The 27,806-nt window shown below is 37.1% G+C and overlaps 1 protein-coding gene across 1 annotated transcript in view; it reads right to left on the reverse strand.

Annotated features, from left to right (window-relative positions):
- Nucleotides 1-27,806, reverse strand: part of RERG (RAS like estrogen regulated growth inhibitor) — a 102,566-nt gene that overhangs the window by 11,607 nt on the left and 63,153 nt on the right. The gene's annotated exons all lie outside the window — the stretch shown is intronic.

A 27,806-nucleotide genomic window follows, 5' to 3' on the forward strand; every position in this document is an offset into this window, starting at 1 on the left:
TCACCTAGCTAGTTAGTGGCTGAATCAGGATGTGAATTCAAGAGGCTGTTTCCGAAGCCTGTAATTTCTCCATTGTCTAAACTGAATTTAAGGCCAAAGCCATCTGGCTAATATTTAACTAGAAGGTGAGTCAGAAAAAGAGCAATGCTTGAGAGAGGTGGATTCTATTGTCCTTAAAAAAACCGATGGGACACAAGCTGAACATTTTCTTATTCTTGTATTATAGTTGAAAACAATGGTTTTTAATCTTTAAAAAAACTTTTTTTGGAGGAGAGTATCACAGACAGTTTAAAAATAGAATGTAAGCTTTGGACCCTTTCCCTGGAAAAATGTATATACACACAGTCTAGTATATAATTTCAGCAGGCTCACCAGCCCTTTGAATACCCTTGATGGTCTTCTTGGTATCCCACTGACCCTAACTAAAGAATCAATGTCTACTGTATTTTATCATTTAAAAATGTCTATTATGGTAGTTTTACTGAAATGCCCTGTATGTAGTAGTCTATAAAGATAATCCTTGGAGAAACAAGACTATTTAGTTGAAAGTCACTGTCAGTCTCTCCTTTGTCTGTTGCCTCTGTTAAGATCAACAGGGTATATAGCCCCCTACCGCAGTGGTTTATATGAGAGACCCCAGGGCAAATTGCAATGAAAACCTCATAAAATAGACTACATGTAAACGTGGCTTGGCTGGAGACTGAAAGCAGCAATGTTCTTTCTAATTACAGAGTGTGAGGCCGGATTTGAGCCAAAATATTTGCAGTGCCTAAAGTAGCAAGGCCACTGACCCTATAATACTTCCCACAGTGAGTGTATTTGTGGTTTGATCTTCAACTTGCAGAGTCTGTCACTGTCCACTCTCTTGAGTCTGTCTTTTTTCTTTTTTTTCATGTAAGAAACTGTAAGCCCTAGACGGATATTCTTCTGTTTTTCAATTGTCAGTGTTAGTAAACATAACTGCTTGCAGTATTCAAAGAGTTTCACATTTTGTCAGAACATGGAGTTTTAACTCAAAAGGTTGTGACCTAGAAAAATTCATTTATCTGGCATCTTCAAGCCATGAGCTATTAAAATTAACAAAATTTTTTACATAACTGAAGTTTGAAGTACCCCAGTTCCCAGACCATTTAAATTTAATCATTTCTCAAGGAAATCTTTATAAAATGTTTTAGACAGGCCATTGCCTTTCAAAACCAAGTATACCGAGTAGAACTAAATCACTCTTAAACATCTGGATCTTAGTTAAGAATCTTAATTAGTGCCCTGTGTAGTTATGTGGCGATACTTTTAGAAGCTGTAGAGTCGTTGAGGCAAAACAATTCTAAAGTGCTAGGGCTTTTGCATATTTTTAATTTTTGGTTATTTATATAAATATAATTTTTCATATACACGCATATATAATTTTTTCCTCCCTGAAATACCATGGCTGTCTCTTTTTGCCACGGTTTCCGAGACTACCTCTAATAACCTATCTATAAATGTACTTTGTTACTTTAATTATTCCAAAGATGGATAAGCCATATTAACAAGCTTGTTAGAATTTTGTCTAATATTGGAGTAAATTAGTTCTGGGGTTTGGTTTTAAACAATTTGTTCCAAGAATATAAAAATGATTCTGGTGCACCTTTGAGTTATCATTTAGTTGTTGATAACGTCATTCCTGCTGACTCCTGGGTTTTGGGCTTAGCTTCAGATTGCCACCTTGCAATGGGCAGAGCTGCTCGGCTTAATCAATGAAATCAATCTACACATTTTTATATTCTTTTTAAAGGGATCTACATCTTTATGTCATGGTTATTTTAACAAAAGAATCATACATTAAAAAAAAATTCAATCTACTTCAAATGCAGTAAAAATCATCAAAAGCCATTTTGAAAAATGGACATGTCATATATTCATTTTTTGAAAATGTTTTCATCTCTCACAGATTATTCATGGAAAAGACAAATGCATTTTATATATTATTAAGTTTTCAATAATATCATAATGTAAAATTATTAGTCGAAAGAATGAAAATAATTTTACATCTTTGGAAATGATATCTGCTAAAGGCTCTATTGTTATTTAAATTGTCTGAGGTGCGTAAGTGACATTCACCATTTATTGATGTAATTACAAAGCTTCACCAGTATTATTTCATCCCTAGTTTTATTATAATTTTATTATGAAATATAATTTTCATATGGGATATATCTTACCAAGTCTCACCTCCTCCACCACGACTACTCTCATCACATGGTTTTACCTCTTAACGATAATACAGTCGCTTTCTCAGTGGTGTTCCTATTTTAACTGCACCCCCCAGTAGTCCCTTAAACTACTCTCCACACAGCAGCCAATGATTCTGTTAAAACTTGAACCATCTCTCACATCTTTTCCCCAAAAGCTCGCTGACCTCATCTCATTGAATAAGTATTTTTTGAGTGACTTCTCTGTGCCAGGTTCTGTTTTAGGTGTTTGTAATAATCCAGTAAACAATTGAGACAAAGATCTCAGAACTTACCAAGCTTATATTCTTCTAGGAGGAGACAGATAAAAAATAAAAGTAATAAATAAATTACAATAGTCTGTTAGAGGTGCTAAGCGCTATCAGATAAAATAGGAAGAGCAAGGTAAGGGGGATTCAGCATTGGGAGATGAGGGTGTGAGAGTTGTTATTTAAGATTGGGTGACCAGGGTAATTCTTGATGAGAAGGTGATAGAAGAAAGAGATGAGGGAAGATATGTGGGGGGAACAGTGCTTCAGGAAGAGGGAACAGCCAGTGCAAAGGCCCTACAGCAGGAATGTGTGCTTGATATGCTCAAGGAATATTAAGCAAGCCAGTATGGCTAAAGCAGAATGAGCAATTATAAGTATAGTAGTTGATTAGATTATTTCTTGTCTGTCATGATTATCAATGTAAGCTAGTTTCCAACAAAACGGAAAGTTCACTAAGTAGAACTTAATCGAAAGAAATATTATTAAAAGTGACATCAAGATAATAAATAAATAGGATAAAATTCTGTTTATAAGCAAGAGTTAGAAGGGAAATTTTCTATATTAAAATAGCCATACTATTTCTAAAGGTTAACAAGACTGGACTAGTTTTTCAAAATAATTGCTGATGTCATTATCACGATGAGGCAGACATCTGAAGTACCAGCTTTAATGATTAGAATGATATTTTTAAATGAAAATTGATTGGATGTAATCTGTGCAATAAACCAACTTTTAGAAAGAAATGAACTTTTCAAGGTAAATGAAAACTAACACACATGATATTCTTAGACTTAAAAAAAATTTAAGATATATATATACTCAAGAGAGATTCAGACAGAACTTTCAAAGGTTACTTTTTAGACTCATATTCTTAAAAAAAATCCTGTTATGTATGCCATTATTTTTCACTTATACAATCATGAAATAACTTGATTAACAATCTGTATAGTACAACTGTGTTGTAAGATACTTAAGCATATGAGACCCCCTACATATTTGTGATCATTGTCTTTTCTCTAGGTCTCTTAAAGATGTATCCTTATTAAAATGTTTAATACAAATGTTAAAGCTTAGAAACCATGAAAAAACATTATAATAAACTTACACAGTATCCCAAATGTGAAACTTCTCAAAATTATGATAAATAGAAGATAGAATGTCTCTCTTTTCCTCTTCTTCCCATTTCTACTTCATTACACTACTTACAGTGTAACTACTTGGCCAGCAAAAAATGTGAAACAATGGTATACATTACCAAGATAAATGGGTGGCAAAAGTCAACACTAAATTGCTTTCAGTTTGAATTTTATGAGTGATAGGGAAAATGTCACAATAAGTAAAATATTTGAAAAACAATGAAAAAGAGAAAGAGGGGGGTTTAAGACCACTTGGGAATGGTTTCCTCACTTCACTAAGCACAACCTCAATTTAAACAATATCATAAAAATTATAATGGGAAAACAGTAAGAAAAAAATAGTGCAGTTTTGTCAGTCTTGTTATCCACCTTCCTTCACTGAGTGTGTGCTATCAGGTCAGGTGCTGTGCTATATCTTTACATGTATATGTTTACTCTTCATTGCCCCATAGCATGGAATATATGCATGTGATTATGTATATGGATACACATATGATAGGTATGTGTGTACCTCAAGGAAGAAATTGAGGCTCAGATTATTTATATTTCTTCCTGAAATATGTTCCCACTCTTGTCTGACACCAGTGTGTCACCCTCTCTCATTTAGTGGAAGCCCCTCTTTTTACAGATGAGGAATTTGCCACTAGAAAGCTGACAAGTCTTATTGGTATACTCCTCTATTGTTACTAAACTCTTAATTTCAAAAATTTCAGGGAGAAAGTTGTGTGTACTTTAGAAACAGGGTCTATTTTGAAGAAAATATATTGTTTAGTCACCCAACACTGCTTTTGTGACCAAAAAAGGGATCAAAACCCTGGTGAAAATAAAGGCTTGAAATGTCTCTAGAAAAAAGTGAGTTTCTAGGCGCTTCTGAACATTCCTGGGCTTCTTTTCTTGCCTTCGTGTGGGGCACTGACCCTACACCTTTCATTCTGTAATGCATGGTGTACTAACACACAGAGAGAAAATGCAATCATCCTCATGGCATCATTTGGCTTCATCGGAACGAGGTTTGCTGTATGTTTCTTCAAGGTTGCTTTCAAGGTTAATAATTATTATTTAAAATACAATGCAGAGATCCTTACTCATTTTGAGTGTCCCATAAATAATTTCAGGCTGATTTCTTTTTTAACTTTGCACCCTGGAGAGTCCAAAGAAGCTAAAAACTAGTCAGCATATTAAGTAGGTAACCCAGAATGGAACTAAATCAATGAAAGGGAAGAAGAAAGATGTATTTAGAAAGCAATAGATTCATAGATAATGTTACTATTCACCAGAGCATTTCTACTTGTGGTAACCAGTGAAGGATCACCTCTTTCAAGTCTTCCCTGGCCTTCCCAAGCCAGTAATCACTCCCTATGTGATGTGAAATTGTCACTTGTTTCTTCTCTATTATAAAATGTGCACAGCTGCCTTGTAAATTATTCACTTATACTACCTTATGTGTTACAAATTGTGAGTGACCTGAGATCAGAGATTAAGCCTTGTTCACCTTTATCTCCCATGGCTGGCATACTGCCTGATACATGATATGTGCTCAATAAATATTTGAAGAAACCAATGAGGAAACAATTAAAATCTGGATAAATTATTTGGCCCCCATATTACTACTGTACTCAGGTTGGTACTCTAGTGTGTTTTTATTATCTGAAAACATCTTCTTTACAGCGGAACTTCCAGTGAATATATGGCACCACTTCTCAGGTTCAATGCCTACTTCAGATGTCTATTGAAAACCTGATTCATCAACCTACAGGACCCTCCAGGCCCCTTCTCTCGGGCCAGAGGAAACCACAGCCCCAGACCTCATACTACTATCAGCCCTAAGTTTAACTCCAAGCCTTCAGTGGTCATAAGCATCAGAGAAATAAAAATGAGCTTACTTACAGAAATACAGCGAATTCTACCTTAGACCTGTGGAGATAGTTTATTGCTGAATAAATTAATCTTGTAGAACTAAGTACCTATTTAATAACTATATGAGCTGTTGGATTAAAGTGTATATAATATTAGAAAATATTATTAAGTCGATTGTAGTTATGATTTAAATAAAGACACTAATGGAACTTCTGAAATGCTATCAAAAGGGTAGTTTGTATTGAATATTGACTACAAGCTTATTTATTTCTCATAAACACTCTCAAAAGTAGGAATTAATGTTCCTATTTTACACATAAGAAACCTGAACTGAAAAGTAAATAAACTTGTCTATTTTGCAGAGCAGTCAAGTGACAGAACTGATTGAACCCAAGTTTGTTTACTTTAAAATGCATGCTTTTTCTAATGTCCAATATTTACCACTATATTTTAATATTTCTATGGATATGATTTAATTCTGAATGGTTGGAATTGTTTTCCCTATGAGCTTACATCTGACAAAGAGGCATGCTTTGAAGAGTGCATGTTTTACTCATGACTAGATTTCTTCATCCTCAGTGGAGGGAATATCCATGACCAGAAACCATGGCAACACAGAAAGAGAATATGAATTTCAAGAAGCAAGAAGGAAATTTTATATAAATAAGATTTTTGTTTTTCTCTTGAAAAGGTCTTTAAAAGATGGAGCAAAAGAAAAAAACAAGTGTGTAATGATACAGACATAAAGTCGTATGTGATGAGCAACTGTTTTCTTACTAGTTTCCTCAGTCATTAACAAGTTCCTTCTTTCAACAACACAGAATAGAATGTCAGGAAACATTTTAGGCAGTGAAGAAGACAGCACAGAAAATAAGACACGGTTCCTATTTTTGAGGAGCTGAGAATTTGCACTTTTGCATGTTCCAGGAAAAATCAAAAGACATGTGGGTAATTTAGAATATTGTCTAAGTCTTGTTATGATGCCTGGGTAAAAGAAGGAAGGCCAGATTGAGGTGAGTCTAACCGACTTACGTGCTTCAAAGCGAGAAAACATTCTTGTGTTTTCCAGAAGAGAAAGTGTAATAGACAAAATCAGAGTAACATGTATAAAGTGTCAATCCTATGATTGCTTCTGTTCCATTTTTGAGATGGATGGGGTTTGGCTAAACTATAAGAGGAAGTTCAGTTTTACCTTTTTCCTTCCCTCACCCTGACCTCAATCATCCTCCTGTCAAATCAAGCCTCCAGATAAAATTTCCCTGTTCGCCACGCCCTGGATCTGACACTTCTGGTCTTTTGTACTTTATTCCTGGGTCTCTCTTCAACCACCAAGCCCCAAGTTCATGTTCCTCCTTTTAGCAGGCTTCTCTTTCTATGACTACACTAGCCTCCCCCAAGAAACATGGGCCATTGTGCCTCAAATCAAGGAGTGAACTATGGAAATCTCAGCACAAAGACTTGATCTAGAAGGACCTGTGGGGGACAGCACAGATCTTTGAAGTTTGGGCTTAACAGCTGCAAGTATGGCTGAAACCAAGAATGTGGCACTTTGGAATCTCAGGACCCCTAGTCAAAGCAGACTAAAAGCCCTTTCTTCACTGAAAGGGGATGGAAATAGGCTGCACTGGAAATGAGATGTCAAAAAAGCACCCGGAAATTGTGTGACTTGAAATGTCAGATCTTTATTTTTTTAATTTTTAAAAATTTTATTGAAGTGTAGTTCATTTACAATGGGCTAATTTTTGCTGCACAGCAAAGTGATTCAATTATACATATATATTCTTTTTCATCCTCTGAAATGTCAGATCTTAAGGAGAGGGGCTCAGAGCAAAGATGTGTGCACAGAAATCAGATTTCAGATTTACTGATATCTAAATTTAATATTTTCAAATGCTTCTTGTATGGCTCTCTCATTGTCTTTCTCTCCTCCCCAGATATATGAGATTTATACACATCTGTTTAATCATTAAATATTTATTTATCACTGTGCTAGACATGAAAGAAAGCAAGACAGAGGATTCCCTAAGCAAGATCTTTGCAATGACTTCATATTAGACCTAAATTGTGAGCTAAGTCTTGGATGAGTTGAACTTGCTAACTTAGGGAGAGTACTGTAAGCAAAGAGCATCATGTTCAAAGGTCTCCCATGAGTCATGGGAGACCCTGGTTCATTTAGGAATCAAAAGTGGTTCAGCGTAGGTTGAGTGGTGTGTGGATGGAGCTATGTAGGGGGTAGGTTGTGAGGTTCTTCACAGCCCAGACTATGAAGGAGCTTATATGTCACATTGACGAGCTTGGATTTTACTGTGAAGTCTATGGGCACACAGAGGTTCTGAGTAGGGAGATGGCTCAATTTGAGCTGGTTACCTATGGAAGTTGTTCACTGATTAGATGTACAAAGTGTGAGAGAGGGATTGGTCTATATGGAATAAAAGTCTGAGTTATTCTCTGAGGCAGAATATAATGGAGAAATGAGTTAAGTGCAAGTGAGGTTGGATTTGAACACGTTGGACATGAGACATTAATGAAAACATCCAGGTAGAGAAGTCTCATCTCTCCATCCATCCATCCATCCATCCACCCATCCATCCATCCATCCATCCATCTTTTATGCTTCTATTTATCTACCCATCTATCATATATTCAGCATTTATTTATTAAATGCCTGTCATGTCCCAGTCACTGCTAAGCACTGTCCCACAGGCAGCTGACATCATAGTATGAAGCTGGAGAGAGTTGATCATTGCTAGAATGATACTTTCTAGTGATTGGCAAATGCAATGGGCATAGTTAAGATGCTCAATGTAGATAAAGAAAAGAGGACTTAACACAGAAGTGCTATCTATCTTCAGTGTCATCTCATGGTGACGTCTCTTGATTCCTATGTTCTCCTCCATCTCAACTCCTAAAATTTCTAGTTGAACTAAAAAATTTAACAGCTCTAGTCAGGGGACAAAAATTTGTTCACATAGCCGTAGTTTCTGAAGCAGTCCCATCCCCCATCCCCTACTCCTTGCTCTATTTCCTGTGATGGTCAAAATAAATTGACACGAAAAACATTTAAGCCCCATAAAAACATGGAGATTGAGCAATTTAATGGAAATTTTAAATTAATGCAGTATAAAAGTGGATGCTTTATAATGCCAGAAGTTCAAATGAGAAGTAAATTAGTTCCAGATGGGGGTCTAAGGATTGCTTTAAAATTATTGTTTATTTAAGCCTGAACATTTTGACTTGTTCTGCATTCTGACAAAAATATCACTCTGAGAAAGAGTTACAGAATTAAAGTCAGTTCTCTGTGCAGGAAATTTCTTAAAGATAAATGGTGTAATCTCCAAGAATTTTTAGGGAGATGCTTTTGTATCTGAAAACCTAGGCTCAGAGTCTAACTTCAGTACATTTCAAGTCTTGAAAATTGACTTACTTTGGTATGGAATGGTAAGGTAAGGATTTAGTACTGACAACAGTGCTTTAGGATGACAAATGAGAATGGGAAAAAAAGCAGGACCATGACTTATAATTCTTAACACGTTTGATAGGGAGCAGAGGTTTGAGAATGCATGTAAAGAATGTAAAATCAAGAAAAAACTTTATATTAAATTAAAAATTAGCTTGTATGATTGAATAACAATAAATTTTCCAGAATTTAAATTGAAAGTAGAAACAAGAGAAATTAACTTTGAAATATGGTAATCAGCTGATTTGGCTTTGTCTCTTCATTTGTTTTTGAAGGTTAATAAGTCAAAAGCTATGGATTCTGTGCCCAGGAATTCGAATCAGTTTTATATAAGTTGGAAATTATTATTCATTTTAATTATAATTCAATTTAATTATAATTTAATTATAAGTGATCCTTAAGAAATAAATTACCAAATTTCCTAAGCCAGAGTTTTAAATTTAATAATTTATAATTATTTTCATTAAAATAATATTTTATACCAAGCCATTATATTTAAGAATTATCTGTCTTGTATTAAGTATTTTTCTAAATTTTTCAAGAGACTTGGACATAAAATTCTAATTTTTAATTTTTACTCTTTTTTGGAAGAGGAACATGTATGGTGTTAATGTCTGAATTTCTTTTCCTATGCTTATATTAAGAGAACACACAAGAAACTGGAAACATATGGAATTTGTTGGAGCATAAAACTGATTCAGAATGACTAAATATCCCAGACAAGCAAAGGAATGTCTCATATGATCCCCACTGAATGCCTTCTTTTATAAAGAACCAAGGATCTTAAGAGTTATTCCTCTCACACATGGCCTCTGCTCCAGACTCATTTTGCCTCCTGCCTATATGGGCACAAATGGATTTAAGAGGCTCTGTCTATGACTCTGGTCTTGAAGACTTACCTCTAGCAACTGGGTATCTCCATTTGTAGCCCCATCACCACTCCTATTGCTATCTTCATAACCTCATAAGATAAAAACAAAACATGGAGCCTTAAAAAAGTCAGAGTTTGTATGGAGAACTAGAGCTTGGCAAAATAAGACTGTAAGTGAGAGGAATTGTCAGAGATTGGGTTGGAAAAGGGCCCACACTATGGACAACTTAGAAGCCAAGCTAAGCTATTTCTACTTATGCTTAAGATGATGAGAAGCCATTAAGGTATTATAAACACAAAGATGACATGATCATCTTTTTGTTTTATAAAGGCCACTGCTATTTCAGTGTCAAGGTAAGGCTGGAGACAGGAGGACTAGTTAAGGAGCTATTCCAGTACTACAGAAGGAAAAATTCACTCCTATCCACCAGTAAATGTGTCAAGTCATAATTGGAATTATACAATATATAGTCTTTCCAGTCTGACATCTTTCACTTAGCAACATACATCTTAATTTCTTCCATGTCATGTCCTGCCTTGAGAGCTTATTTCTATTTATTGCTGAATATTCCATTGTATGGGTATACTACAGTTTATCCAGTCACCAACTGAAGAACGTCTTGGATGCTTCCAATTTGGGGCAGTTATGCTTTGGCCATAAATATTCACATGAAGGTATTTATGTAGACATAAGTTATCAGATAGTTTGGGTAAATATTTAGGAGCACAATTGCTGGATTATAGTAAGACTACATTTAGCTTTATAAGCAACTGCCAAACTGTTTTCCAAAGTGGCTGTACCATTTTGCATTCCCATAAGAAATGAACAACAGTTTCTGTTGCTGTGTATCCTTGTCAGCATTTAGTATTGTCCATTTTGTTTTGATTTTTTTTTGCCATCCTATTAAGTGTGCATTGTTATCTCACTGTTGTTTTCTTACAATTCTCTAATGACAAATAAGGTTGGAAATAATCTTTCATGTAATTGTTTGCTATCCATATATCTTCTTTGGTGAGGCGTCTGTTCAGATCTTTTATCCCTTTGAAAAAAATAGACTTTATTTTTTAGAGCAGTTTTAGGTGTTCTGCCTTGCCATCCCTCCCTCTCTCCTAACTCCTGGCTACCACTAATCTTTTTATTGTCTCCATAGTTTTGCCTTTTCCCAGGATGTCATATAGTATGAGAGTTCCTGTTGCTCCACATCATTGCCAGCATTTGGTGTTGTCAGTGAGATTTTGGCCATTCTAATAGATGTGAATGGTTTATCATTGTTGTTTTCATTTTCAAATCTGTAATGACATATGATGTGTAACATCTTTTTATATACTTATTTGGCTTCTGTGTTTTTTCTTTGGTGAGGTATCTTCAAATATTCTGACCATTTTTTAATTGTGTTGTTTTTTTATTTTTGAGTTTTAAGAGTTCTTTGTATATTCTGGATAGCAGTCCTTTATCAAAATATCCTTTGCAAATATTTTTGCTCAGGCTGTGCCTTGTCTTCCATTCTCTTGACAGTGTCCTTCACAGAGCAGAAGTTTTTAATTCAGAAGTTTTTAATGATTTCCATCAATCATTTCTTTCATGGGTTGTGCCTTTGGTATTGTGTCTAAAAAGTCATTGCTATATCCAAGGTCACCTAGATTTTCTCCTATGATATATTCTAGGAGTTTTATAGTTTTGCATTTTATATTTAGGTCTATGATACATTTTGACTTAATTTTTGTGAAGGGTATAAGGTCTGTATATAGATTTTTTTTTTCATGTGGATATTCAGTTGTTTCAGTACCATTTGTTGAAAGACTATCTTTGCTCCATTGTATTGTCTTTGCTTCTTTGTCAAAGATAGTTGGCATTATTTGTGTGAGTTTATTTCTGGTCTTTATTGTGTTCCGTTGATCTATTTGTCTATACTTCACCAATACCACACTGTCTTGATTACTGTAGCTTATAGTAAATCTTGAAGTCAGGTAATATCAGCTCAACTTTGTTCTTCTCTTTCAATATTGTGTTGGCTATTCTGGGTCCTTTCCCTCTCCATATGAACTTTAGGATTACTTTGTCTATGTTCACAAAATAACTTGCAAGGACTTTGATTGGGATTGTAGTGAATCTTTAGGTCAAGTTGGGGAATGTTGTCATCTTGACAATACTGAGTCTTCCTATATATAAACATGGAATTTATTTAGTTCTTGGATTTTTAAAATCAGAGTTTGGTAGTTTTCCTCATATACATCTTATACATATTTTATTAAATTTCTACCTAATCATTTCATTTTGGGGGTGCTAATAAAAATGATATTATGGGCTTCCCTGGTGGTGCAGCGGTTAAGAATCTGCCTGCCAATGCAGGGGACACGGGTTCAAGCCCTAGTCCGGGAAGATCCCACATGCCACGGAGCAACTAAGCCCGTGCGCCACAACTACTGAGCCTGCACTCTAGAGCCCACGAGCCACAACTACTGAAGCCCACACTCCTAGAGCCCATGCTCCGCAACAAGAGAAGCCACCACAATGAGAAGCCTGTGCACTGCCATGAAGAGTAACCCCCGCTCACTACAACTAGAGAAAGCCCATGCGCAGCAACAAAGACCCAACTCAGCCAAAAATAAATAAGTTTTAAAAAATGATATTATGTTTTCAGCTTCAAATTCCACTTGTACATTGCTGGTATAAAGGAAGGCAATTGACTTTTTTTAAATTTAATTTTATTTATTTATTTTTATGCAGCAGGCTCCTATTATCTATTTTCTATATATTAGTGTATAAATGTCAATCCCAATTTCCCAATTCATCCCCCTCCCCCCCCACATTTTCCACTCCTTTGTGTCCATACGTTTGTTCTCTACATCTGTGTCTCTATTTCTGGGAAAGCAATTGACTTCTGTGTTTTAATCTCATGCTGTAACCTTGCTATAATCATTTATTATATCCAGGAGGTTTCTTTCTTTTTGTCTCTTCTTTTGGATTTCCTACATATATGTGATGGCATTATTTCCTTCTTTCCAATCTGTATACCTTTTATTTTCTTTCCTCGTCTTATTACATTAGCTAGAACATCCAATACAGTGTTGAAAAGGAGTGGCGAAAAGGTCATCCTTTCCTTGTTTCTGATCTTAGCAAGAAAACTTCTAGTGTCACACCATTAATTATAATGTTAGCTGTTGAGGTTTTTTTTTTGTAGATATTCTTTATTAAGTTATTCCTCTCTATTCCTAGGTTGCCGAGAGTTTTCATCATGAATGAGTGTTGAATTTTGTCAAGTGCTTTTTCTGCGCCTATTATTGTGATCATGTGATTTTTTTTCTCTTGCCTGTTCATGTGATAGTTCCATTAGCTTATGTCTAGGTAAGCTAATCTTGGCTATAATTTTCTGTATTCACCTGTCTCTCTCTAGATTTCAGGATATGGTATATTGCTCAACAACTTCAATTTTTTTGATTGGACCAAAAAATGTAATTGATTTTGTTTGTTCAGCTTTTTTGTTGCTGTTGTAAGGATAAGAGTGATGATTTAGAAGCTCTTTACATTTCAGGGCTGAAATTGGAAGGTTGTTTAGATTTTTTACAGGATAAGTAGGTTTCAGAGCTTCTTCATCTTATTGTTATTTCTGCCTTTTCAGTATTCTCTCACTCTTCTTTCAGCTCAGCTATATGTGATATATATTCTAGTATTTTTCATGTGTGCAGTGCAAAATGGATTTCACTGACCTACACTGGCAACATAGGACTTAGAAACAGAGTTCGATTAACAAGTATTTATTATTTCACCATTAGTTTTATTTAGTTTTTTCTAACTCTTTCAAGTTACTCATATTCACCTAACTTTAGACATATACACATATATGTGATTACATACTCTTAATTATCCTCTACTAATAAATAAAAATGTGTTAAATTTTTTCATATACTCATAAACCTACATGTGTTATCTTTTAGTCTTAATAATTCCAGAGTCATTGTTTTCTTCAAATGAGCAAGTTATACTTCAGATTCACTTTGCTGGTCTTATTTTCTTTTCAACGCAAATGACACAAGGATATTCTCTTGCTAGCAATTTCTCTAACAGTAAATTGTGAGACAAGACCAATATCTAATATCTAGAAATTAATGAATACAGAACAATGTTTCTATGTTGCTCCCTAGAGTATTTTACCTGTTTTTTTTTTGTTTGTTTTGTTTTGTTTTTTTGGTACGCGGGCCTCTCACTGCTGTGGCCTCTCCCGTCGCGGAGCACAGGCTCCGGACGCGCAGGCCCAGCGGCCATGGCTCACGGGCCCAGCCGCTCCGCGGCATGTGGGATCTTCCCAGACCAGGGCACGAACCCGTGTCCCCTGCATCGGCAGGCGGACTCTCAACCACTGCACCACCAGGGAAGCCCTAGAGTATTTTATAAGAAGATTTCACTTTATAATTACCTTGGTTCTGAAATAAATTAATTTTAAAAGCTCACCAAACCATTGTCATGTTCATTTATTTATTATATACATGATCCTAATATGTGTGTGTGGCTGATAATGCTCATGTGGTGTAATTTGAGTGTCAACTATGGATTATTTGGTGGTGAATTATCAACTAGTCTCTTTTCTATTTTAATTTTTCTAGCATCTTCTCTGGATAATAATAATAATATTTGGGGTCTAAAGGAGGAGAGAAGAGAGGGAGTGTGGGGAGAGAAGAAATTAAAAAATGTAATACCAGTCCCTCTTGTTAGATAAAATTAAACTACTAAAAAATTCACTGGCGTGTAAGGAAATTGATTGGAGGCAGAGACACATCAGAAAAGAAGTGCTATGATCTGAGTGCTCTGTAGATAATAGACTATTGGGAGTCGGGCAAGGGAAGAAGTAGGGAGAACAATTTGGAGGTTATTGTGATATCTGAGATCATGGCAGCTTGGGCCAGGGAGGAGCCGTGGAGGTGGTAGGAAATACTCAGATTTGCTTTTGGACTGGCTACAGAGTATGAGAAGGAAAGAAGGTTGGAGGATGACTCCAAGGTTTATGACCTAAGAAACTAGAAAGATGAAGTGCCCTTTCCTTACATGGGGAAAAACTATGAGTAGAGAAGATTTTAGAGGAAAGATCAAGAATCAGTTCTGAACAAGATAAGTTTGTGATATCTTTAGGACATGCAATGGAGATGTGAAGAGGTAGAGGATATAGGAATCTGGAGTTGAGGGCAGAGGTCCAGGCTAGAGATGTAAATTTGCAAATTTGTCAGTATAAAGATGGTATTTAAAGATACGAGCCTGGATGAAGTCACCTGAAGACCATATAGATAGAGGAGCACCCTGAACTCTGGGGCACCTCTAACTTTTAGCAGTTGGGTTGATGAGGTAAAAGCAGTAAAGGTGACTGGGAAGGTGAAGTAGGAGGAAATCGTAAAGGGTTTAGAATCATGGAAGCTATGCAAAGAAAGTCTTTCATGAAGAAGAGATTGATCAACTGTCTCAATGTTGCAAGTAAGTAAGAGGAGGATTGAGAATTGGATTTGGCTGTGTGAAATCACAGATGATGGAGTGGTATGGATGGCAGCTTGATTGGAGTGGGCTCAAGAGAATACAGAGGAGAGGAAATGGAGAAGTAAATGTAGGCTTTTAAGCTGTTACCAAAACGTTCTGAATCACATAAAAATCACAGAGATGGACCCATTTGAAACATTTATCAGTCATCATTTTGTTTGACGATGCCATTTTTAATCACAGAAATTTAAGATGTTCATTTACTATTTAGTAGTTTAAATGTGGAATGCCACAGAAAGAAGACTAGAACAAAATGAAAGAAAGTTGTAAAATGAAAGAGGGGGACAATGTTGTGAAGCATTTACTCAAGTGGGTTTTTTTAGAAGATTTCTTGGATTTTTTCCCATTCTTTTTTCCCCTTTAAATTAGACCTTGACCTTCACTCCCACAAGGGAAGGTAAGCCAGAGCACAAATATAATACAAAGAGAAACCAGACAGTTATTCCTGGATTTCAGCATTCCAGTGACCAAGATTTTGGCATTAACAATTAGATTCTAGACAGAACCCTCTGTCTATCCCTTCCCACTCCAAACACCCCCATCCTTAGATCCCTGAGATAAGCACTCTTTCTAGTCTAGGAAGAGAGAGGTCAGAGAGAATAGTAAGTGAAAGAAATTCTGATGTGGAGCTATATCCCTTTCCTCTTTGGCTGAGCCAGAGATGTTGCAGAAGGGGCATGGAAATTCCTAGTTAGCTTTAGGAGGTTTAGAACAAAGGGAAACCTCTCCTCCGCAACCTATCTTGGTCCTGAGAGCCCTTTCCAAATCCCTCGTGACTAAGGAGGAACTGTAGGAGTAGCTCATGGGATGAGTGGGCAGATGCATCTCAAACAGGGTCGCAGAGCCACTGTCCAAATAGGACCCAGAGCACATACAAAAGCTTGCTCCATGGCTCGGAAAGTGCCACGGGTGTGTCCTCAAGAGCCAGTGGACCTGAGCACATCCTATAGTCTGACAAGGGGATTTCAACAGCAGATGTGCTCAAGATCATCAGCACAGATGGATGGCCCTGCCTGAATACCAAAGCCAGCAGACACCTGCAGGGACAAACAGTGAAGAACTTCCAATGCTTGATGGAAGCCCCTGTAACTTCCACTTCACACAAGGGAATAAATAGGCAGCAGCAAAACCCCACAGTGGACCATAAGTCCACTACGAAAAATCTGAAGTTTCAGAATAAACTCATAAAAATGGACTATTTTAAGTTTATTCAGAACACAGACTATGATCGGAGATTGAAATTAAGTAGTTTTAGAAAAATGTATACCAACCACCCGAGCCCACAATTACACAGAAAGTGTGTTTACAAGCTCTTTGGGAGAAATTGTGGTATAGGGAAATACAATACACTCTACTTGAAATGGTAAGAATTAGATTTGAGTTCCACCTCTGTAACTTTCCAAAGAATTTCAAGCAAGGTAATTATGCTCTCTGAGCTCTAGTGCTCTTATTTGTAAAAGGAGAACAAGTAAATATATCTTACAAGACTGCTGTGATTATAAAATGCCACATTACATATAAAAGTGTTTTTAAAAGTATAAATGTTCCAAAATAAAGGGTAAACAAAGTGACACCAGATTCTGCAATGTACCAGGCTCCTTGTACTGGTAAATATTATATGTATTTTGTGTTGTATTTAACATATTATATGTAGCAATTATATGTAGCTATTATATTATATTAGTTTATATTACATTATATTTCTGGCTTGTCTGGGAGAGCCTTATTTTACTGCTATTGCCTTGGCATAATTTTTAAAAATGCGGCTTTTACACTCAAAAGTATTTTTGGTTTGGATGATAAGTAACATGGTCACCCTGTATATACTTTCCAGATCCTTGCAAGGTAAAGTAGGTATTTTTATTTTCTTTTCATAGGTGAGGTACCTAAAGTTTAACTGGCTTGAGCAGTTTATCTGTGCTCTCACAGCTGGTTATGCTGCCTCTATGGAAAATCAAATCTAAGCCCACCAGCTTGAAAGGTCAGGCTGTTGTTCTATCTACTGTGCCCTCCTGTAAGGTACAATGTTACTCTTTTGATTTACCTAAGAACTATGTGTATGTAAACAGAAGCAATTTCTCTGAGGCACAGAGGATGGGACCCACTTAGAATGACAGCAGCAAGTCAAAAGCAGAGTGAAGGCTAATCCTTGAATTCCTGAGCAGGCAGCTTCCCAAATCCTGTTTACCTTTAGGGATCTGGCCTTTGCATTGGACTGGCAAGCAGTACAAAAACATGCAGATTAGCTTTAAGCAAATCAACTTAGAAATATTACATTAACAACCCCTCTCTTCAGTTTTCTTTTCTTTTTTATTTTAGTCAAACATTCTTAAAAGAAAATCTCTGTCTCCCTCAAATCTGCCTTTTCCTTGGTAATCTAAAGCTTTTAATTGTGTCCAGTTTGTAAATCTAATTTAGTGAAACCTCAAAAAAAAAAAAAGGTTATGTTTACTTCAGTTAAGCCTGGAGTAAGGTTCATGCCAGATCTCATTTTAACAAAATGAATTCACTATCCCCTGGTAAACATTGGATGAAAGTTATAATAATACTGGTGACCAGAAAGACTCTCTGGCTCTGGTTTATAGAAATATTTGACCTTAAGTTAATATTATAAAATAAAAAGATGAAAATCTGAGCCTGAAAATAAACATAATTCATATTGTAAAATTTGCTCAAAGAAAAAAGCATTTTGCAACATTCTTTAACTAAAACTGTGTCTTTACAAGCCAAATGAGATGAATATTTGGAGGAATGGTCTTTAGTTAATTCAAACTGAAATATTCTGAATAAAGATGGAGGAAAACTGGAATCATTTTATAACTGTAATTGTGCAGATATATTTATTTTGCAGAATGGTGAGTGCATAAATTAGTATCCTCTTATACAGACACAAGACGGGGGAAACTGAAACTTTGAAAAAAAAATACATGTAAATGTAGAACCTGTATCTGAAATTATGCTCACTGACCCAGAATATCTCTATCAAAATGTGATGAACTATTTAGCAACATTCAACAGCAAACAAAGTATTGCTCCAGAATAATAAACTGAAGAAAAGATCGGAATACATTAGATGGTAGACTGTGAGAAATTCATGTATTAAAATGCTGAACAAGACAAGAGAAACCACTGAATTGTTTCGTTTTGTTTTGTTTTTGCGGTACGCGGGCCTCTCACCGTTGCGGCCTCTCCCGTTGCGGAGCACAGGCTCCGGACGCGCAGGCTCAGCGGCCATGGCTCACGGGCCCAGCCGCTCCGCGGCACGTGGGATCTTCCCGACGTGGGACCCTCCCGGACCGGGGCACGAACCCGTGTGCCCTGCATCGGCAGGCGGACTCTCAACCACTGTGCCACCGGGGAAGCCCTACTGAATTGTTTTTTACTTGGAAAAATGTATGTTCTAAAATTGGGGCTAAGCCTTCTACCTTTTCTATACAAATGTGTCTCTGAAACCAGACAGCCTGTCTTGGAGTCTTGATGGATAATAGTTGTCTGTGTACATGAAACATGTCAAACATATATGTAAAGTACATCAGATTCCCTCAGAATAACGTGGAGGTGTGTCGGGATCTGAGATCTCCTCTCAAAGAGAGAGTAGTTAGGTAGATCCAAGAGAAAACTGCCCAAGTTTTGTGAGTGCAATATCTTCGTAGATAATTGAACTGAGAGGAAAAAGCCAGAGGGAGAAGTTTTCCAGAAGACAAGGCTACAGGTGCATTCAAAACAAATTGCAAGTGAATGGTAGGTAATAAAGTCAAAGGACACAGAAGGCTAGGCAGACCGGCCATCGTGGGGACTTTGGGGGTTTCCAAAAGGCCCCCAGAAATGCTAACTGGAATAAAACAAGAAGGGGTGAATAAAGAATGTAGAGACCCAAACCGAAAATGACCTAAAAAAACCCAAAACACAAAACCAGCAAATGATGGGAAATGCCAGTGAAGTCAGCACAAGAAACTTCATAAAGAATAATCTTAGTGTATTAACAATTTAAAGAAAAAGCTTTATGTGAGGTGACTTGATAAATCAGCCATTGATGCCCAGGGCAGAGGCACTGAGGGGACATGAAGTGAAGTAAAGAAGGTCACTTTTATTAAAACTACCAATTCCATAGGTATTTAGAGATTTTTTTAAAACTCATATATTCCTGCTCCAATATTAATGTGTCTATTTAGCTCTGAAATTTTGGTCTCTACAGTGATCATCAATGCTCTGGACAATGGTTCTATGAAACTCATTAGTGGTCCTTTAACTGTTATTATTGTCCCTAAAAGTAACTGAGAAAAACAAGGCAGTGTTTGTTTATTTGCTCTATATTAAAATCTAGAAAATTTTCTCCTATTTTTTATTAATTCATCTCAGGCTTTCCTTATATAAGCTGAATTCTGACACTTAATTCTTACCATTTCTTTAGAATATTAAAATGTATCATTATTATTTAAAGCAAAAAAATATGTATCCACATCTATTATAGAAAAAGGAAACACCGTATTAGGCACTGTTAGTGGGGGAGGGGAATGAAATATAGACACACAAAACAGAACTTATACCCAGGGCTTTGCAGTTCTGATGGGGAGGTGGATACTCACTAGTAACAATAATACAGGGCAGAATGTGACCTGTGTTACACATTGGCAGGGCAGAGTTCTCCTCTGTAGAAGAGTATGGGAGATTTAACGCTAATGGAAGAAATCCCAGTTTTAGTAATTTATCCCCAAAGATGTTTTCGACAAATACAGAAAGATATACATACCTAGATGATTCCTATGTCAGTATTTAGCCTATCTGTACTGAACATTAGCCATCTTTACAGAATTTGGAGTTACTAGGAAATAAAATATTTAAAAGACAGTGTGTATACATACTTATGTATATGTGTATAAATGATATCTAGGGCCAGCCTACAGACCCTTACTATCCCCTTCTGTGCCTGTGACAGACATTACTAACTGATCATGGCATATTTTGCTAGTGCTCTCACCATGGCCTATGATCCTTCCTTCTTGACATATTGATCCTGAGAGTTGCTACCAGTTGACTGAGGCGATACAAGATGAGTGCATTTTAGCATCCAGGATATAGGCACATTCTTGTGCCACGCTCCTCGGATCTGTTGCTGTCCTCGGGAGCAATGAAGGGAAGGCAGTGCAGGTGGAGAACTGAGGTTTCTCACTTTTGCTTCTGCCACAGCAGCTCCTCTGGTTAACATTTTGCACTTCAAAATAAGACTTCTTTGGGGCAATGGATTGGTTATTAAGAATTTGAAAAATATTAAGACTTTCCAATGTGGTCCCTTTCTGTCTTTCTCCAATCTTCCTAATTGATAAAGACAAGATCCCTGATATTAAACATCTGGTTCTGTGTGGAAAAACACAGTTTATGGATGACCGTATAACATGCTTCCAAGCACACCAGCAAGTGAACTATCTATTCCATCCGTGAGACACTTGGCTGTAAATACCACAACTGTGCTTACTCTTTTTATTCTTTTAAATTTCTTGATATTTCATTCACATTATGGTATTTAACTATGTCAAAAATGAGTTATTTTTATTGTGTAAGTAAATTTAAACTTGTGTACTTTCATGCTGCAGAGCAACTAAGCCCATGCGCCACAACTACTGAGCCGGTGCTCTAGAGCCCACGAGCCACAACTACTGAGCCCGCGTGCCGCAGATGCTGAGGCCCGCACGCCTAGAGTCCATGCTCAGCGAGAAAGAGAAGCCAGCACAATGAGAAGCCCGCACACCTCAACTAAGCGTAGCCCCTGCTCACCGCAACTAGAGAAAGCCTGAACAGCAACAAAGACTCAACGCGGCCAAAAATAAATAAATAAAAATAAATTTATAAAAAAAAAAACACCGCGTGTGCTTTGCAGGAGCAACTAATTATTAACTGATTTTATTTTTTAAATCCAAAAATTATTTAGATCAAACTATCTTTCGTTCTAATGGTTTTAAAGATAAAAAGTGGCCCCTAATTCTCTTATATAGGTTAAAAGTTAACTCTCTAAAGAGTGTAAATTGCTACAATTATTTTGGAAAAGTATATGGCAATAAATACTAAAGCTAAAAATATGCTTACGCTATGACCCGACAATTCCGCTCCCAGGTATTAAACCAATGGAAAGGATTAATCCTTTCCAATCCAAAAGTCATGTACAAGCATTATTTTGGTAGCAATATTCATATTAGTCCCAAACTGGAAATCTTCCAAATGTCCAAGAGTAGAATGGGTACATTGTGATGTGTCAATGGCTATAACGCTATATAGTAACATGGATAAATCTTGCAAACATAAAACTAAGTGAATGAAGTCAGACATCAAATGGGTTGTCCTGTATACTTCCATGGATGTAATGTTTAAAAACAGGCCAACCAAACTATATGCTGGAAATGAACTTAGCAGTGACTGTTGGAGGCTTTAGTGACTGGATGCAGGCACGAGGGCACTTTCCAAGGTCTGGCAAAATTACAGTGCTGACTTCCCAGGTGATTTCATTGGTGAAAGTTTGCACAGCTTTAAACTTATGATTTGTGCATTTTTCTATATATAGCTTATACTTCAATAAAAATTAAAGAAACAAAGTAATAGTTAAGCCACCACATCCAACCACATCGAAAATAAGATGGCAAGCTCAGGCTTTATATAGATAGTCAGATCTAGGCTAGGATTTAGGTCTAGGGGTAACTTGCCATGTGATTTGGACAAGTCACTGTGGTTTTCTGTTTCATGCTCGTTATCTGAAACAGGGCAAAGAATATCTAACTCATAGGATTGTTATGGTTACATAACAATCACATAACAATTCAAGACTTTCCAAGCATGGGCTCTAGGCGTGCGGGCTTCAGTTGCTGTGGCTTGAGGGCTCTAGAGCTCAGGCTTAGTAGGATTGAGCCTATAACAATCATAGGATTGTTATGGTTACATAACAATTACAGAGTGCTTCCCAGGTACAGAGCGTTCAATGGCATAATGAATAAAAAAGAACGTAGTATAGTGTCTAATATATCATCATGATATAGTAATAATGACATCTAATAATTACAGAGTGCTTCCCAGGTACCCAGATCTGTTCTAGGGACTTAATTTTCTCCTAAAAACCCTGCGGGTCAAGGCCTTTACTTGACAAAGGAGGAAACTGTAGAACAGACTTTAGACTCATCCAAGATCACACAGCTATTAGGGGGAAAAGCCAGAATTAAAATTCAATTGGGCTACATACTTAACCACTGTATTATCTTGTGTAATAAGAACCGAATAAATGGTAGTTATTACTCTTACAAGAACAAATCCTGGCAGAGATATGGGAGGTTATAGGGAAAATTGACTTTGGGCTAAATTGCTGTACTCCATGAGGCAAATGGTGAGTCTCTGGTTAGGCTTTGAAATTCTGCGCTAAATAAATAAATAGCTGCTATTATTTTTATGCAACTAGCAGACCTAATTTGAGACAGAAAATGAAAGTAAACAAATGCCGTATTATCATTGCACTTTATAAATTGAGAAAACAGCTGCGAAGAAGGTTAATGACATGCTCATGCTCAGTCCATTAAAGCCTGTTCCCTGAGGTTATACACTCCAGGGAAGCAGGATACCTTGTCAGGCTACACCTAAAATCCATCTTGGCTTTGGTGGAATTCCAGATAATTTTTTTGCCTCTGTCTTTTCAACATTTTCTATAATGAACACACTTTATTTCACTGTGGAAAACTCACTTTAAAAATAAAATGAAGTACAAACAAAGACCAATCTCTGTAAGGCAATAAGAACCACATGTCTTGTAAATGGAAAACACGCCGATTTCACCTTTGTGTCTTGGAAGCAACTTGCCAGACACACAGTCCACAGCTTTGAACCGTTTACATAAACACACTCAAGCCAAGGGTTTGCACGCAACAGTTACATTGCACCCACACTGGCATCTGATAGACTTGGAAGGGTAAAAACTGGTATTCACTTCAGTTGAATTCACCTTAGGTGTCTCTTACAAACCACACACCAGCAATATTTGTAGTAGACTGTAACATCCCAAGTCACTTTGAAAGAAAAGCCTATTAATGCTGAGGTGGGGGAGTGCTAAGAGGTAGCTAAAGGTAAAATAGAGTGTCCAGGAATTGAGTGAAGCAAGAGGAGCGTTAATCCACCAGAGGGCACTACCAGTAAAGACAACAATTTCTCAGGAAAAGTGTCCATCCCTCTCACCCCCCAATTTTTTTTTTTTATAAAGATGTATGAAGTTTATTTATTTTGGCCACGTGGCGTGGCTTGCAGGATCTTAGTTGCCCAACCAGGGATTGAACCCACGCCCTCAGGGCCCTCAGCAGTGAAAGCGAGGAGTCCTAACCACTGGATGCCAGGGAACTCCCTCACCCCCCAATTCTAAGCAGAGAAAGCTGATGGGATTAGGTCAACCTAATGCCACTTTTATTCTGCTTGCTCTTTCTGCATAAATCAGGTGAGGTCTTTCCTCCCTGTGAAGGGATCGATGGACTATGGGTTACCTTTACTCTTATGACTCAAATTGCTGTCATCACTTGACTGTAAACATGTCATTTTACAATAAATGTCGAGTGTTTCCCATGGGCTAAGTCCTGAGTTTGTCACCATGACGATAATAAATTAACTGCAAGACCACCCTCTTGCCTGCAGGTTGGAGATAAATAGCTTCTGAGATAACCAAGAGGCACATGAAATAACCCAGGAACTAAAAATATTAGAAGGTTGGTGTTATTTTGTTTTGCATTGCTAATTACTGTTGTTGAGTGATGGGAAAATTGGCCACGGTCATTTTGGAAAGCCATCTGAGGAAAGCAGAGAAGGATGTACTACTAGAATAGGCAGAAAGGAAAGCAGAAACCAGCATTAGCAAAGTCACAGAAGTAGAAATTTCATTACTAATGGAAACTAATGCCTTTCATTTAATATTTCTGGCTGTCTACATTGATTTAGAAAACTTCTAAATGCACCAATTCACCTACTTTAGAGACCAAGTGATATATCTGTCCCACCTACTGTAATAAGTGGGCTTTTCATGTTTTCTGAAGCTGTTATCTATAGTGTTTTATTTTCCCTAACAGAGTAGACTCTGAAGCACGCCATCTCTTGGAGACTGAGGTCCTCACTGTGTCCTGCCTGATCCTGGACAAAGTAGGGGTTTGCTCCAAGAACAAAGAACACATGACATCATCCCATTTGTGCCACTGAAACTCAAGTCATGTAGTAGTGCCCTAGGGGTGAAGTTTAACACTGACAACCTGAATTGAGAAAACCAACCCAGCTGGAACACCTCCCTGTGGTTTCCCATGTACTAGGAATAGAAATTTGCAATGAACAAATATAGTTTTCAAAATTTAATTTTCCCACAGTATTGGAAATTTAATACAACTTTTTTTTGATTGGAAGCAGATTTATACACATATTCTTAGATACTAAAGCCTAATACAATTGTATTACTGTTTGGAGGAGAAAAAAGGATTCTTTTGTCATAGTAACTCTTCAGAAATAACACTGCTTTTCACTTATATTAAATTCTCTACTGTTTATGTTATGCTACTTAGGAAAGTGCTATTTTCTTGTTAAATTAATATGTGTGGACAAGCATTTACTCACCACACGTCAACATGACCTCCTTATAAGTCATCACTCCTAATATTTATGGTCTAAGAATGAGGTAGTTTGGGTGAGTCACAGATTTATACTTAGCCCAGAGATTAAGAAAAAAATTAACACCACAATTTCCCTTAAGTAATGGAAAAAATTTGACTTGTTACACATTTATTTTCTGGGTCAGTGTTTTTCCAGCAAGTCCACAGAGCCCTAGGTTTAGCCCAGGTTTCTTTACGTTTTCTTGAAAGGAAGAAGGGGGGGAGTTGTGATGGATGTTTAATTGTAAATTTGATTACAATCGTATGCTACTTTAAGAGAACATATCTAACTGTATCTAACCATTTAATATGATGGTTACTATTTTGAAAAATATGAAGCAGTGGTACAGACTTTGAATATTACAAACGAATGAATCTGAATTAAATTTTCCAGATAGCAGGGCCCCAGACATGTACTTTACGTACAAAAGAGATCCTTTACTCACTCTTTAAACATTTGCTTATCCAGCATAAAAGAGGGAGAGTCTAGTGTTTATAAGATGAAGGGAGAGCGATGAAATTCAGAAAAATGCCAACAAGGTCTATGAGAAAATAATAGGGAACCATAGTCCCTGGAAGACGTAGGAATAATTGAATAGCATTGATAATTTACAGAAAAGGAACATTTGCGGGGCATTACTTTTGGCATCCTATCATCTAAATAAGATGTCTAGAATAAATAAATTCACCGAAGGCAAATTATAGGATTCACATAAATTTTACTAATAGTTACAAATTATCATCTCTGGTGATTTTTCAAGATAGATATTGTTATGGGTTGAATTGATATTGATATTGAAGTCCTAACCCCCAGTCCCCTTGAATAGGACCTTATTCGGAAATAGGGTCTTTGCAGATGATCAAGTTAAGATGACATCATTAGGGTGGGCCCTCATCCAATATGACTACATTCTTATAAAAAGGAGAAATCTGGACACAGAGACAGACACATACAGAGGGAAGACAGTGTGAAGACACAGGGAGAACACCGTGTGCAAGCCAAGGAATGTCTGAAGCTACCAGAAGCTAGGAGAGAGGCAGGAATAGATTCTCCCCTACAGCTCTCAGAAGGAACCAGCTGTGCTGCTGACACCCTGATTTGACTTCTGGCCTCCAGAACTGTAAGATAACACAGTTCTGTTGTTTGAGCCACCTAGTTTGTGGTACTTTGTTATGGCAGCCCCCGGAAACAAATCCAGATATATATTCCTGAGCCCTGTCTTTTGCCTCGTCATTTACCACTCAGTCTCCCTGGCTATCAACAGAGCACAGAAGTTGTCCAGATTGCCCTTACATTCAACCACCTGATCCGGTTCGGGACCATGTCACACCGCCATTCACCTAAGGCAAGTTCCTTTTAGAACCGGCCAGAGCAAAGCAATTAGGAGGGCGGGTCTGTTGTAAAAACTCACATATTGTATTATGAAGCCAAAGAAATTCTGTTTTGATTATTATTCCTCATGAAGGAATCAGTGGCCCCCGATAATTAGAAAAGAATCAGGGGTTGATTGTGTTTCATTTTCTTCAAGGAAAATTTGGCCAAATAGCTAGAGTAGTCTGATTCGTGAAAATCTTGGAGAATGTAAAAAACACTGGAACTGGACTTCCCTGGTGGCGCAGTGGTTAAGAATCCACCTGCTAATGCAGGGGACACGGGTTCGAGCCCTGGTCTGGGAAGCTTCCACATGCCGCAGAGCAGCTAAGCCCGTGCACCACAACTACTGAGCCTGCACTCTAGAGCCCGCGAGCTACAACTACGGAGCCCACGTGCTGCAACTACTGAAGCCCACGTGCCTAGAGCCTGTGCTCCACAACAAGAGAAGCCTCCGCAGTGAGAAGCCCGGGCACTGCAACAAAGAGTATCCCCTACTCGCCACAACTAGAGAAAGCCCGAGCGAAGCAACGAAGACCCAACACAGCCAAAAATAAATACATAAATAAATAAACTTATAAAAAAAAACCCAACAACACTGGAACTACAAGAAGCTACCATAGACTGATGGCCAGAAGTCTTCTGGTGCTTCCATAATGCGGCAGTTCATTGGTCCCCTGCCCAACAGGGTAATAATGTAGATTAAAACTTGCCTCAGTCCCACTCAGAAATCATGTTTATAAACATTACCTCTGGTATTGTTTGGGTCAGATGAAGACTTAAAAACTTGCATGCAAACAGAATTTTTACGTTACAGTTTTTAAGATATATTAAACTTCAGAATGGGTCTGCCCTAATATTTGATGAAGGAGACTTGGAGAAGCTAATTTAAATGCGATGATAGTATCACACATTTTCCGTTTTTGAAATATAAGTTACGCATGCTTAGGCATTTAGACACTGATGTCACACTGTCTTGATCCTTGCTCTATAGACACTTGGGAAAGAAACTGAATAGTATATGTATAAAATGATCGGTTATGATGAGAAACTCAGCTAAGACCTATTCAGACCGCATAAATAAATAAATAATAAGATAAAATAAAGAGACCAAATAAGGAAACCTAAATGAAGAAAATATAAAGCAAAAAGAAAAAACAAACAAACAGAAAAACAAAAAGGAAAGGAAGCAGGCATTGTATTTAGAATATATAAACACCATTAAGTTTTTTTTCGTCCTTCATTTTCAGGAAGGGTCTATGATGCATTGTAACTATCAGAAAAATATGCACACACCTGGGGCCACTTCTGTAGGTGTGACCAGAATCTGCCTGTTGGAAAATAAAGGACGAAAAAACATGAAATTAGAGAAAATGACACATAAAAGGACAACTTAAGTTTCCAGCAAATTAAATATATGGCTAAGTTGATCAACCCTCCAGCAGAGTCCTCCTGGGCTACGTTTT

Source organism: Physeter macrocephalus, chromosome 6, assembly GCF_002837175.3.
Source record: "Physeter macrocephalus isolate SW-GA chromosome 6, ASM283717v5, whole genome shotgun sequence".
Classification (NCBI taxonomy): Eukaryota; Metazoa; Chordata; class Mammalia; order Artiodactyla; family Physeteridae; genus Physeter; species Physeter macrocephalus.